General features: G+C 42.3%; 1 long non-coding RNA gene across 1 annotated transcript; it reads left to right on the top strand.

Annotated features, from left to right (window-relative positions):
• Window positions 1-602: 602 nt before the first annotated feature.
• LOC104872811 lies at window positions 603-5,995 on the top strand. The gene is made up of 3 exons (XR_783284.1): window positions 603-1,208; window positions 5,625-5,714; window positions 5,815-5,995. It is a non-coding gene; the product is annotated as an uncharacterized LOC104872811 (long non-coding RNA).
• Window positions 5,996-6,645: the final 650 nt, after the last annotated feature.

The raw sequence follows: 6,645 nt of genomic DNA on the forward strand, positions 1-6,645 counted from the left end.
TATTGAAGATATACTCCTAAGTGAAATAAATAAGTCCCACATGTGTAAATACCGAATAGTTTCCCTGGTGTGAATATTCTGCAACAATGCATAAGATTCTAATAAGATTACTGACATTTAGAAATGGGAGGAAAGGAGCTAAAGGTGTAGGGAAGGTGTGATACGTAGGGGAAGAACAAAAAGGGAAAAGAAAAAAATGTGAGAGAATGAAAAGATGAAAATAAAGTGTTTGTAGATGGGGAGGGGAGGAGGGGGTGAAGGGAGGGCAGAGGTAAGGGGAAAAAAATGAGAATCAAGACTTGCCATGTAAAGGTACATGATCCCAACAATGAATGTAACTGTACTGTATCCCTAAATGTACCAATAAACTCAATAAAAAAAAAAAACTATACCCACAGATCCTTTATCAGTCTCAGTTTCTACATTGCACACAAAAATGCTAGAAAATAATTTTTTTAAAAAGAAACAATTTAAGTACCATTGGCAGAATATGATCTTTGAAGGTTGAGGATACTCCCCTGTGAAGCCTGAGCCTTTTATAAGATCCTTCACTCTGTGAAAACTGGAAGCCCTTACGTACATTACAAAGTAGAATTTTCCTGTTGCCAATAACAGCTCTACTCTTTTCAAACAAGCCTCTGTGGGCCGGGGATGTGGCACAGTGGTGACGCTGCCTGGCTTGTAACTCAGTGCCAAGGTTCCAGGTTCAATCGCCAGAAACAGAGCCCCGGCCGAGCTTCATCACGACTGGCAGCCTCATCCCTCGGGGACAAGTTCAAGACCTCCTGACTGAGTTCCCATGTTTCAAGTTCAATGGGGAAGGGAGCAGTTGCTCCTGCCCCCAGGGAGAATTTCACACCCTTGCCTATTTGCAGCACTGCTTGAAAACAATCGACTCATCTTTCAAGTCGGACCAAACTCCGAAGGGAAGGAGCGCTCAGCCACCTCCTGCGCAGCCACCTCCTGCGGTTGTGCGCGTTGGCGCTCAGCAGCTTCGCACTGCTCACAGATGGCTTCTGTTGCGTTCTGTGTCATCCAGTCATCCCGCACTACTTCCTCTCACACTTTGACGGCAGGAGTAATTGAAGAGCTCACCGTGACGGGCGTCTCTTCTTCCAGATGCCCTGGATAGGAGGACTGTGGCTTTCGTCACCTCCTCGATGTGGGATGTGTGCATGGCCTTCCGCCTCAGAGTGGCTCCACGCAAGGTAAAGAGAAACTATTTCTTGGCGTTGCCTTTTACTGCGGCCGAGCATTGGAGTAAATGAACATGGCCCATCAATGGCCTCTCTGTCAGTGGGCAACTTGTCTTGCTGTGGCTGAGGACGACCCAGGAAACATTCGGTGGCGATGCTTGCGTGTGATGGTGGGGATAGAGGTGGCGGTGCTCACCAGAGGAGTCTGAAACACGGAAACAGTGGCTGTTCAGGAATCACGGTAGTGTTAGCGCCGCACTTCTGCTCTCCTTGTCTCCGATCTTGACAGTTTGTCCTCCATCTTTCTTCTTCGGCAAGGGGTGGCTTTTATTTTTTGTAACTTGTGAAGGATGTGCAAATATTTTAAAAGCAAAACATTGAAGTGTTTTACGCTGTAGGGTTGTTAGTTTCTTCCCCCCCCCCGGAGGCTGGTGTTAATAGTTGTGTTTTATTTCCGTGTAAAAATACCCCTTTAAAAAAATCAAAGGATCCAAAACAAGGAAATATGCAAAGCCTCAGAGCAGCTGTGTAAATTTACAAACTTTGGGCCTTTAAAGAGCTAGGCTTAAGGGAATGACACTCTGGAAAATTGGATTTTTACTTAAAAATTAAACTATTACTACCAGCTAGTGCCACATTTGTTTTGGTAGAATATCAACACTGTGTGCGTTTCCTCAAGCTTCTTCTGCCCACAGCAATCATTCCCATACACATCATCAGTACGAAAGGTTGAGGACCGCAACAGCTAAGAAAAATTTTTTAGGTCAGTAGAAACATTATTTAGGGAAAAACATTTTTAAAGAGGATTTTGAAACTGTTCATAATTTATACATAGCTTTGGGAGGGAATGAGCAATAACAACTTTTGCTGGGGAGATAAAAATTACAAGATATTATATCCTTTCTCTTAAGTAGCTTACACAAAGAACTAGGACTCTCTATTTAGTCTGGGCTTACACACACACACACACACACACACACACACACACTGTCCTGCAGCAGAGATATACAAATAGCTTCTACAGTTGTTTCACTATTTTAGAATCCTAGAGCTTTACATGTACAATCACAGACTGAGAACATCAAGCCTGTAGTGAATATGATCAAAGTAGGTGGGTTGCTGACACACGTGAATTCGTATGACACACCCTGCATGTTGTGAATTAATTTTTCTTACATCTTCACTCATTGTCAATATTGTCAGCATGAGTATTACTGATGTGACTTTAAGTTAATACAAAATTTGACCTTCATCGAAGATAACTCTAAGACTCAACAAACTTTTACTGGATGTATGCCAAGCGCCAGGCTTTGGGGCAAACGAGAGGAAAGCTGACTCAAGGAAAGAATCATGGCCAAAGGCCATTTAATTAATTTGTTGTCTGGCAAAACAGCATGAGAACTGGGAAGAAAGCCCAGGTAGGTGGACTTGCTAAGTCGTTATTCAGAATACGATACTTTGTTGTGCAGGATATGATGTACAGTGGACCCTTGACTTACAAACTCAATCAGTTCCTGAGGGCTGGTTGTAACTAAGTCAATACAGCTGACATCTGGATGTTTACCTGGGTACAAGCTATAGATAACAAGAGGCGGAGGAATCTTCCATTAACCTAATTAACCCCGACTGTTCGAATGTCCGGTGGGTTGTAACTTGAGGGTCCATTTGTGCACTTCTCCTACCTGCATTAAATTAATGGAAACTTTCCCCTGAAAAACGACTGTTGTGTGTAAAGTTCTCAGAGGCACCACGTGGCACTGTGTTTCCTTGGAGTTGTTCACCTGCACTGCAGAGTTTTGTCCACACAGGTTGGACTCTGTGCCTTGATGCCACAGGTGAGAGCCTCACCTCATGGTCTCTCTCAGAATTGTCATCATCCCAGAACTGGCTTTCCTGTGGGGAAAAGCAGAGGGGGGCGGGATCATCTGATGAGCATTCAGCCCTTGATGCTAGGAGTTTTATACTTTTTTTGCGGGGTGGTACTGGTGATTGAACCTGGAACTTTGGCACTGAGTTACTTCCCTGGATCCTTTGTGAATCTGTAAACTAGGTCTTCAAGTCATTCAAGCTGGGCTCACACTTGCCATCCCCACGAATCCAAAACCCCAGTGGGACTGCACCAGAGTTTGCCAGGCGAATAGAACAAAACCGTCCAATGTCACACTGTCGCGAGGGAGAAAGTGGGTGAAAGTCCCCGGGCGTCCGTCGTATCTCCGTGTCCACACTGTTCACCGGTGGCCCATGGCGTCCACTGTCCGGGGCTCCCGTCCCTTTCTCCGCCTTCCCTCGTTATCATGCAGGATGTGTGACTGAGTGTACAGCATGGGCAGGTGGTGTTTGGGAGGCTGGACAATGAAGCGTGGTTAGATTATGACGGAGCAGGTGGAGGGAGGAGCGCTTCCGAAGGAAGGGCGCCGCGACCCGGATGTGGTCAGGTTTGTAGGACGCGTGCAGAGAGCTGGGGCGGGAATTGATTCCATCCTGGATTGGGGCGGTGGGGGGAGAAGCCCGAAGAACGTGCAGAGATTTGCTTGTTTCCCACTTTGCTATTACATTGATGAAATACATACATGTGTACATTGTATAGGTACATGTGAGCATGTATGTACATATATATGGTTTTTTATTCAGAGTATACAGTAGTTAAGAATAAAATATAGAAAATTCTTCACATTGTTAAATTCTAAATTGTACCTCCTGTCATTTCACCATATTTTAAAGTATTTTCAGTCCCTTTGTATAATTTGTATCCAGAGTGGTTCTTTGTTATAATCTAATTTAGCTGTTTCCTTTATAATACAGACATTCACAGACTATTAAGTATCAAAGAAATACTTTCAAGACAGTAGTACATAATTTGGAACTTCTTCCTGATAAAAACCAGAGAGGGAAATGAGTTCAGATTCATAATTATGGCTATTAAATCATTAGAGTCAGATATGACTTTAATTTCAGAAAAATTTGCATTTCATATAGATAAAAGGGTACACACAATATATTATGTCACATGCTCAAGTGGTCTGCAACTTTGCTCTTACTCAAAAAAAAAAATTGTGTGACCAGCAAACTCTACAAATATTCACAAGCAGGATCAATAAAAACTGCAGATAATTTCATGTCCGTTTTGATTGGCTACCAAATTCATTTAGATTGGTTAGCATTCTGCCACTAAAGGCTGTAAAAATAGTTTTCATAGACTTTTAGATTTTGAATTCATAGATAAGGAATTATGGGCAAGTAAGACATCTCATCATCAGAATCTGCAGACTGTTGCTGGTGATAGAACTCCTGGAAAATTAAATTAAATTTGGTCTGATGCTGCTTCTGTACCAGCAAACTGCAATCTAGCTTAGTAGGTAACCAAACTCCAACCTAACAAAGCATATTCTTGTAACAAGCTGCTGAGTCTCAGCCAATCACAGCAACTGAGCTTTAACCAATCACAGGTTGCCCAAGTATCAGGCCATGTCCATATAAGGCAAATGCCTCATCACACCATGCCCAAATAAGGCAAATGCAGCCAATCCAGCTGTTTCTGCACTTGATTTCCTTTTTCTAACCATAAATACTTCCTGCTCACATTGCTAGGTGGAGCTAACTGAGCCTCTCCTGGTTTTGAGAGCTGCCCTATTCATAAATCTTTCTTTGCCCAAATAAATTCTGCTAAATTTAATTTGTCTAAACTTTTTCTTCATACATTCCAAGTATAATTTAAAATGATATGGTAAAGATCATAATGCTGCTCTAACAAAGCCAAACTTGCCGTAAGAAATAAAAAAGTGAAAATCCTTTTGTCCCTGGTGCCAGCCTAAAACAGATTCCCATTCATGCTTTCTGTTCATGCTATTGTAGCTGGCTTTGCTTTGGAAGTCCAGCATTGTATTTTTATTTTTACTGATGCTTTCTAACCCATTTTTCTTTTCCAGAGCCTTCTACCACATCTGTTGTTCACTGCCTTTTTAAAATTAAAATACTCTACAGGATATCACTAAATCATAAAAATATTAAGAACCAGCAGAATCTATGTTATTCCAGTGGGCCATAGAAATAACAACCGAAGTTAAGAGTAACTTGGGTTTATAGTTTTAAGGGATTAGTGTTAGATTTAGGTCTGTGTTAAAGCGAAATACGTATATACACAGAAACATGTGCTGGTTTCACTGTTTCGTGTTTCTCAAGCAGCAAATTGTGTCCTGAAAGACAAAATTGTGGCAAGGGACTGTGCCCTAGATGCTCATTGCACAGCCTCAGAAGACAGGTGGCATGGATGCCTGGTTATAAATATCCACATCATATCAGACAGCAGTTTTAATGCCCCTCCCAGACTTCTCAACCAAGGCTACTAGCAAGTAGATTTGCACGGCTGAGTTTCAATATCTCACCTAATGTACTTTGAAGTCAGTGGCGACACTCTGGGTCCTCACCTAGGTATTACAGACTGTGAGGACGTGGAAAGGATGAGGGAAGACCTGACAAGTGAACACACTGCATCCACTCAAAAGCGTGGGGAAAGAAAAGGTAACTTAGAGGGAACGGAATCCAGTGATCACAGAGCTAAACTAAACATGGAATGATCCACTTAAAGCCCGGGTTTAATTAAGATGGATGGGGTTTTCAGTCAGAAGCGACTATAGAGTGATGTGAAGGCGGGAGAGCTACCCAGAGGAGAGCAGCAGAAGGAGCAAAGAAAACAAGAGGCAGCCGTGAGATGTGTTCGCGGAGGATGAGGCCTGAAGCTCACGCAGTGAGACCATGACTGGTGGAGACCACGAAGATCAAGCAGGTGCACTGTATTTGGAGTCAAAGTAAAATAGCACTCAAAGTCTTTGTAAATAGGGAAGGATGAAAGGGGTGAAGGGGTGAAGGGAGGGCAGGGGAATGGGGAAAAAATAAGAACTAAGGTCTGTCGTGTAAAGGTACAAGATCCCAATGATAAATGTAACTGCATTGTTTGCTTTCAATGTACCAATAAATGTAATGGGGAAAAAATAAATCAGTAACATCTCCCATTCATTAGAAAAAAAAGTACAATAGCACTGTTCCTGGGCAGCTTTGTGAAAGATGAAATCAGCACATGAGGAGAATGATTTCAACATCAATTAAGCATAGAAGGTTTTCAGAGAGGGTATCTACCAGGTTACTGGACAAAATCTGGGATTTGGTTTTGCGTCTGAGAATAAGGAGGATTAGAGTTGTAGGAATATTTCTATTATAAAACAGGATGCATTCATTCTGAGAGACTGAAAAAGAAGGAAAAGTAAAAGAAGAGTGAAAGTGACATGGCATTCAAGATTCTTGATGTCCGTAAGCTGAGGTGATGATAATGTTACTGATGAGAATGCCAAGGTTATAAACATAGAAATGGTGGATTCACACATAAAGTTTTAGCACTGAGTCCTACTTCAGCAGGGATCAGGGTCAAAGGGCTTGTAAACAGATCAAAGGCCCT

This window comes from Fukomys damarensis, unplaced genomic scaffold (genome assembly GCF_012274545.1).
Source record: "Fukomys damarensis isolate Sample0158 unplaced genomic scaffold, DMR_v1.0_HiC HiC_scaffold_14, whole genome shotgun sequence".
Classification (NCBI taxonomy): Eukaryota; Metazoa; Chordata; class Mammalia; order Rodentia; family Bathyergidae; genus Fukomys; species Fukomys damarensis.